The sequence below is a fragment of the Capra hircus genome (assembly GCF_001704415.2).
Source record: "Capra hircus breed San Clemente chromosome X unlocalized genomic scaffold, ASM170441v1, whole genome shotgun sequence".
Lineage (NCBI taxonomy): Eukaryota > Metazoa > Chordata > Mammalia > Artiodactyla > Bovidae > Capra > Capra hircus.
In genome coordinates this window covers 50760064-50769007 of record NW_017189516.1, presented here as the reverse complement: position 1 = coordinate 50769007, position 8944 = coordinate 50760064, and positions in this window count along the sequence as shown.

Here is an 8944-nt window from a genome sequence, read left to right as displayed (position 1 = left end):
TCAATATCCCATTGTATGGAAAGATCATGTTTTGTTTATCCCACTCATCAGTTGATGGACATCTGGATTGTTTTCACCTTTTAGCTCTTATGAATAGTGCTTTTATAACATAAGAGTCCCTTGGACTGCAAGGAGATCCAACCAGTCCATTCTAAAGGAGATCAGTCCTGGATGTTCATTGGAAGGACTGATGCTAAAGCTGAAACTCCAATACTTTGGCCACCTCATGTGAAGAGTTGACTCATTGGAAAAGACTCTGATGCTGGGAGGGATTGGGGGCAGGAGGAGAAGGGGACAACAGAGGATGAGATGGCTGGATGGCATCACTGACTCGATGGACATGAGTTTGAGTGAACTCCGGGAGTTGGTAATGGACAGGGAGGCCTGGCGTGCTGCGATTCATGGGGTCGCAAAGAGTCAGACACGACTGAGCAACTGAACTGAACTGAAACATTCACGTAAATTGTTTCTCTGAGTACCTGTTTTCGATTCTTTCAGCTATATACTTAGGAGTGGAATTGTTGGGTCATGTGGTAATTTTGTGTTTAACTGAGGAACTGCCAAACTGTTTCCTAAAGCAGCTGTACCATTTTACCTGCCTTCAAGCAGTATACAAGGGTTCCAATTTCTCCACATTCTCACCAACATTTGTCACTGTCTTCTTGACTATAGCCAAACTAATGGGTATGAAGTGGTATCACTGTGGTTTTCTTTTGCCTTTCCCTGATGTCTAATGCTGTTGATCATCTTTTCATGTGTTTATTAGCCTTTTGTTCATTTTCTTTGGAAAAATATCTGTTCAAACCCTTGGCCTATTTTTCTCATTCTTTTAATGGACTTTTTTTTTTTTTTAAGAGCAGTTTTGGGTTCACAGTAGAATGGAGTGGAAAGTACAGAGAGTTCTCAACATACCCCCTGCCTCTTCAACTATCAACATTCTGTACCCAAGTACTACATTTATTACAACTGATGAACCAAGGTTGACATGTCATCCTCAGCCTAAGTCAGTAGTTCACATAAGGGTTCACTCTTGGTGTTGTGTAGTCTATAGGTTTGGACAAATCTATAGACATGTATCTACCGTTATAGTCTCATACAGAATAGTTTGCCTAAAAATGTCCTAAAAATCATCTGTGCTCTACCTATTAATTCCTCCCTCCACCCAGCCTCTGGCAACCACGGCTCATTTTACTGTCTCTGTAGTTTTGCCTTTTCCAGAATGTCACCCAGTTGTAATCATACACTATGTAGTCTTTTCTGTTTGTTTCTTTTACTTAGCCATAGGCCTTTGAGGTTCCTTTGTATCTTTCCATGACTCCATAGCTCATTTCTTTGTATCACTGGATACATACTGGTATATAGTTTGGACGAACCACAGTTTATGCATCTATTGACTTACTGAAGGACATCTTGGTTTCTTCCAAATTTTGGCACTTAGGAATAAAGTTGCAGGTTCCTTTGCCCATTTTTGAATTATTTGTCTTTTTATTGTGTTGTGGTCATATTTATATGTTCTAGATACAAGTCTTTCATCAGATACATGGATTGAAAACATTTTCTCCCATGCTTTGGATTGTCTTTTCAGTTTCTTGACGGTGTCTTTCAAAGCACAAAAATGTTTAATTTTGATGTCCAACTTCTCTGTTTTTGTTGTTGTTGTTGCTTGTGTTTTGGCGTCATAATGAAGAAATCATTCCCTAATCCAAGGGCCTGATGTTTTCTTCTGAGAATTTTATAGTTTTGGCTCTTATATGTAGGTCTTTGATCCATTTTGAGTTAATCTTTGTTTATTGTGTGATATCTATATCTTTTTATAGATGCAGACTAAATAATTTTGAGGTCAGTATGCAATGACTGTAATGTAGAACACTTCAAAAAAAAAAAAACAGATGACGCAAATACAGCAAAAGTGTGACAGCTGCTCAATCTAGGCGATCAGTTTGTGGGTGTTCAGTATTTAGAAAATAGTCTTCTTTAAATAATAGAAAGTAAAAGGAAAATATATCAAAATAAAAATTGGAAAAAATACTTGATTATGAGTGAAAAATACCACTACTCGAAAAATAAACTTACATTCATTTAAACTTATACTTTGTTATTTCTAAACATTGGCATTTTATGATTAGCTGTAAATTATTTGTCAGACCCCTAATAAAGACACAATAGAATGGTTGAATCAGTGTGTCTTGGCACTGCTCTTAGGAATCAGTGTTCTAGAGATTCTCTCTCTAATATGGCAACTACTAGTCATGTGTGGATATTGAGTACTTGAACTATAGTGAGTCTAAATTGAGATGTGCTATAGGTGAAGTGTATGATTATACAGTGGAAGTGAGAAATAGATTTAAGGGACTAGATCTGATAGATAGAGTGCCTGATGAGTGATGGAATGAGGTATGTGACATTGTACAGGAGACAGGGATCAAGACCATCCCCATGGAAAAGAAATGCAAAAAAGCAAAATGGCTTTCTAGGGAGGCCTTACAAATAGCTGTGAAAAGAAGAGAAGTGAAAAGCAAAGGAGACAAGGAAAGATATAAGCATCTGAATGCAGAGTTCCAAAGAATAGCAAGAAGAGATAAGAAAGCCTTCTTCAGCGATCAGTGCAAAGAAATAGAGGGAAAGAACAGAATGGGGAAGACTAGAGCTCTCTTCAAGAAAATTAGAGATACCAAGGGAATATTTTATGCAAAGATGGGCTCGATAAAGGACAGAAATTGTATGGACCTAACAGAAGCAGAAGATATTAAGAAGAGGTGGCATGAATACACGGAAGAACTGTACAAAAAAGATCTTCGTGACCAAGATAATCACAATGGTATGATCACTCACCTAGAGCCAGACATCTTGGAATGTGAAGTCAAGTGGGCCTTAGAAAGCATCACTATGAACAAAGCTAGTGGAGGTGATGGCATTCCAGTTGAGCTATTTCAAATCCTGGAAGATGATGCTGTGAAAGTGCTGCACTCAATATGCCAGCAAATTTGGAAAACTCAGCAGTGGCCACAGGACTGGAAAAGGTCAGTTTTCATTCCAATCCCAAAGAAAGGCAATGCCAAAGAATGCTCAAACTACTGCACAATTGCACTCATCTCACATGCTAGTAAAGTCATGCTCAAAATTCTCCAAGCCACGATCCAAAAATCTGCAAGCAATAAATGCTGGAGAGGGTGTGGAGAAAAGGGAACCCTCCTACACTGTTGGTGGGAATGCAAACTAGTACAGCCACTATGGAGAACAGTGTGGAGATTCCTTAAAAAATTGCAAATAGAACTACCTTATGACCCAGCAATCCCACTTCTGGGCATACACACGGAGGAAACCAGAATTGAAAGAGACACATGTACCCCAATGTTCATCGCAGCACTGTTTATAATAGCCAGGACATGGAAACAACCTAGATGTCCATCAGCAGATGAATGGATAAGAAAGCTGTGGTACATATACACAATGGAGTATTACTCAGCCGTTAAAAAGAATTCATTTGAATCAGTTCTGATGAGATGGATGAAACTGGAGCCAATTATACAGAGTGAAGTAAGCCAGAAAGAAAAACACCAATACAGTATACTAACACATATATATGGAATTTAGGAAGATGGCAATGACGACCCTGTATGCAAGACAGGAAAAAAGACACAGATGTGTATAACGGACTTTTGGACTCAGAGGGAGAGGGAGAGGGTGGGACGATTTGGGAGAATGGGAATTCTAACATGTATACTGTCATGTAAGAATTGAATCGCCAGTCCATGTCTGACGTAGGGTGCAGCTTGCTTGGGGCAGGTGCATGGGGATGACCCAGAGAGATGTTGTGGGGAGGGAGGTGGGAGGGGGGTTCATGTTTGGGAACGCATGTAAGAATTTAAGATTTTAAAATTTAAAAAAAAAAAAAAAAATTTAAAAAAAAAAAAAAATTCTCCAAGCCAGGCTTCAGCAATACGTGAACCATGAATTTCCATATGTTCAAGCTGGTTTTAGAAAAGGCAGATGAACCAGAGATCAAATTGCCAACATCCGCTGGACCATTGAAAAAGTAAGAGAGTTCCAGAAAAACATCTATTTCTGCTTTATTGACTATGCCAAAGCCTTTGACTGTGTGGATCACAATAAACTGTGGAAAATTCTAAAAGAGATGGGAGTACCAGACCACCTGACCTGCCTCTTAAGAAACCTATATGCAGGTCAGGAAGCAACAGTTAGAACTGGACATGGAACAACAGACTGGTTCCAAATAGGAAAAGGAGTACGTCAAGGCTGTATATAGTCACCCTGCTTATTTAACTTATACGCAGAGTGCATCATGAGAAACGCTGGGCTGGAAGCACAAGCTGGAATCAAGATGGCTGGGAGAAATATCAATAACCTCAGATATGCAGATGACACCACCCTTATGGCAGAAAGTGAAGAGGAACTAAAAAGCCTCTTGATGAAAGTGAAAGAGGAAAGTGAAAAAGTTGGTTTAAAGCTCAACATTCAGAAAACGAAGATCATGGCATCCGGTCCCATCACTTCATGGGAAATAGATGGGGACACAGTGGAAACAGTGTCAGACTTTATTTTTTTGGGCTCCAAGATCACTGCAGATGGTGACTGCAGCCATGAAATTAAAAGACACTTACTCCTTGGAAGAAAAGTTATGACCAACCTAGATAGCATATTCAAAAGCAGAGACGTTACTTTGCCAACAAAGGTCCATCTAGTCAAGGCTATGGTTTTTCCAGTAGTCATGTATGGATGTGAGAGTTGGACTGTGAAGAAAGCTGAGTGCCAAAGAATTGATGCTTTTGAACTGTGGTGTTGGAGAAGGCTCTTGAGAGTCCCTTGGACTGCAAGGAGATCCAACCAGTCCATTCTAAAGGAGATCAGCCCTGGGTGTTCATTGGAAGGACTGATGCTAAAGCTGAAACTCCAATACTTTGGCCACCTCATGCGAAGAGTTGACTCATTGGAAAAGACTCTGATGCTGGGAGGGATGGAGGGCAGGAGGAGAAGGGGACGACAGAGGATGAAATGGCTGGATGCCATCACCAACTTAATGGACATGAGTTTGAGTGAGCTCCAGGAGTTGGTGATGGACAGGGAGGCCTGGCATGCTGCAATTCATGGGGTCGCAAAGAGTCGGACACAACTGAGCGATTGAACTGAACTGAACTGATAGGTGAAGTGTACATCATGTTTCAAAGACTTGGTATAAATATGGAAAATATCTCAATAATTTAAATATTGATTATAAGTAGTAGTAATAATATTTGGGGAATATATTTGATTAAATAGTGTATTAAGACAACTTCAGTCATTTCTTTTTACTTTTTTTACACATAGCTACTAAACATGTAAATTACATACATGGTTTGCATTACATTTCTTTTGGACAGCACTGTTCCAGAGCACAAAGGACTGAGCTAGAAGGCCTGCATTCTAATCCCCTTGCTGCCTTTTACTAGCCATGTGACTTGAGCCATTTCTTCCATTTCTCAGCCTTAAGATAGTTGAAAATAAATTCATTCAGCAAATACTTAGAGCTCTCATTATATAGACAGAAAATGGCTAAAAGATTGGCAGGAAATATAAGGTAAGAAACAGTTCACAAAGTCAAATCAGTGTTTTCCCATTTCAGCCCTATCCATGGGTCAGTGAAAATAGAAGTCAGCAATGGAAATATCTTATCATTTTAATTTCCTCCATTAATATTTTATCCTAAAATAATATTTTACAATATGTTTGTTGTCTGAGATCATATGTAAACATAGTTGATGTTCTTTTCATCCTCTGAATCTTGAATCTTTGAACATGCGTCCCATTTTCCTGGAGGCTTCCTCAACCCCACATTCTGTCCAAGAAGTCAGTGTACTGGAGTAGACATCTGGTGGACCTAGTATTCATGCCTTTATGTTGTCCCATACCACATGGATGCTGGTCTTGGCCATGTGACTTGCTTTGGCCAGTGGGACCTCAGCAAACAGGATAAAAGCAGAGGCTTGATAAGCTCTCACTCATTGAGAACTCTTTTGTGACCCATCTTGGAACCCTGCAGCCATGCTGTGAGGAAGCCCAAGCAGTTCCAAGAAGAGGTTCATGTGGAGGAAGAAAGGGACGGTGGTTCATTCAGACAAGTGGTTCTCAACCTGGGGTGATTTTACTCTTCCAGGGACATTTAATAGTGTCTGGAGACACTTTTGGTTGTCACAACTGGTGGGAAGTTGCTACTGGTAGAGGCCAGGGTTGCTGCTAAACATCCTACAAGGAACAGGAAAGAGCCTACAACAAAGAATTACCCAGTCTAGATGTCAGTAGTGCCAAGGCTGAGAGAGCTGCTCTAGACCAAGATTTACGCACAACCTGGGTGTTATGCATCAAGGATGAAGTGGCTTGGGAGAGAAAGTATTCACATTTAAATAAAAATCAGCTTTCTGGACAGTCTGCTACTCCTAGTGATTTTAGGTGGCTCAGATCCATCCCAGTGGTACATTTCCCCTTGTTTACGCTCAGCATTTAAGCAGAGTAACTCATCCAAGTGTTGTGCCCACAACCATTTTTATTAGTTGCCCCAACTCAGATATTGCTTCTCCCTGGTAGTATTGAAGTTGTGGCTTGTGACACTTCAATCATAGCTTCCAAATGCCCAACCATGAACAGACTTTGAGGACTGGGGCTTTAATTTCTCCTGTTTTATAAAGTCCATATGTTTTGTTATCAAAGAACTGCAGCCCCACCACGCTAACAAGAGGCCACTCTCTGAGAAGAATGTGTATATATTTTTGTCTGTGAGAGAAATTTTAAGGACATAAAAATTATAGTAATACTGTTGGTAGTAAATTTTATTAGGAGAGCTTAAAATAATTACATTGGCAAAGTCATTCAATGAAAACTTTAAACACATGGTTGAGTATGAGTATGAATCTCATTGCTACGGTGATTATCCATAAAATAATAGATACAAAGTCATTGCAAGTAGGGTTTTTCCTCCTAAAACAATAGAGCACATGCACATCTCCAGGCGGAATGAAAAAGGGGCAGAGGTGCTGCCAAAATTAGTGCTTTGGCCAATTTTTTGATGAGCAGGCAGATGCAGGAGTTTAAAAGAAATACTTGATGCGCTAGGTAGTCTAATTTGCAGAGTATATGGACCCAGATGAAAATTTCTGACGGTATGAATAATCCCAACAATCACCCATAGCCCAAGAGTATGAAGTTGAATTAGAGCAGGCTACCCTCTGCCTGCAAGTGGCCTTCTCTTACTGATGGAGAGTCAATTCTTGGCAACATAAGGTAAAACCTAGCCATTTATCCACCCTGTTTAATTTGTTTACATTGAGAACATTAAACTGACTAGCATCATGAACACATAGGCCCTCTACCTCTCTGTAACACACTCCTTTCCCCTGCATTTGGTTTGTGCTCAGAGGTTGGCTTTAGGACTGTATTTGCTTCTTTGCTTGTTGTTGTTTTGTTTTTAGAAATTTTGCTTTTTATTTATCTTTTTAAAATTGCAGTGTAGTTGATTTACAATGTTGTAGTAGTCTCTGATGTATAGAAAAGTGATTCAGTTATATATATATATTCTTGTTCACATTCTTTTCCATTATGGTTTATTACAGAATATTGAATATGGTTCCCACAAACATTCTTAAATAGTGAACTACTGCCATGTCCTTTAAAAAAATATTTTGTTATTTTTTAAAATTAATTTTTTGTTAGAGTATAGTTGCTTTACAATGTTGTGTTAGTTCTGTATTTGCTTCTTGAGAAAACCTTTCTTCTCTGTCTGCAGGGAGGGAAGGGAAGGCAGGGCCTCCAGGAATGTGGAGGGCTGTGGCTGGGAGTCACCTGGGCCATCTTGCTCCTGGGGTCAGGCCCTTGAGAAAGCAACAGATAGGAGGCTGTGAAGCTGATACGAGGGGCACCGGGTCGACCTAAAGATGGGGAATCTGGCTGGGCCTTGGCTCCATCCAACATCGAAAGCAACTTTGCCCCTTAGCTGCTGTGAGGGCTCAGATGATCATTGATACTGTGGCTTTTTCAAGGACCCCGGGCAATTCTGCTCTTTAAAGAAGGACTGAATGGTAAATAATTTACTCTTTGTGGGCCAAGAGGCAAAATGAAGAGGCTATTATGGAGGTACTTAAATATCAAGTGAGGAAAAAACTTCACAATGTTTTTATTGATGAAATCCAAACTATAATAATACATTTTTTTTTTTGCAGCAGACACCCATTAATGAGAGAAAGGAAAATACTTCTCTTAATTGGGGTTCAATGGCATGGTAGCTGTTATCAGGTACATCCAGAAATGGTCAAGTGTAAAGCGATGCTTAGCTCTCTGGTTCAAACAGGCAGGATGTGGATCTCGTCTGCAGGCCAGTGTGCAGACCCTAGTAAACTGCCCTAGCGATCTGCAACGGGTTTGGGGGTATTTCAGGTTGGGAGGCGCTCCTGCTGGGAGGCATCTCCCTCCCCCCTTCCCGCACCCTCCGTCTGTGCACAGTTCAGCAGGTTCACCGACTCTCCCCCGCGAAGCTGGACGGAAAGATCAAGATTAGAGCCTGGATCTCTCCCACGGAGCCAGGCCACCCAGGGTTTCTCATCCTACCGCCCTCGGTGTGCAGCAGCCTCTGCCTCGCAACACCCTCGGGGCTCTTCTTCCTGCTCTCCGCCCCCGCCCCGCCCTCCCTCCCTCGCTCCTCCAGCTACCCGGCCGGCTTCCATCCTCTCAGCGCCTCGCGCTCCTCCTTCCCCGCCCCTCTCCTCCAGTTCCTCCGCCTCCAGCTCCTCCTCCGGGTCCTGCCGCCGCACTTTCCCACTCCGCCTCCTCCTGCAGCTCCTCCTCCCTCAGGCCCGCCCCTCCAGCTCCGCCTCCGGAACTCACGGCGGTGCTTAACCCACGCTTCCCACCGCGCGACTCCTCCTCCTTCAGATCCGCCTCCGAGACCGCGGCTGCGCCT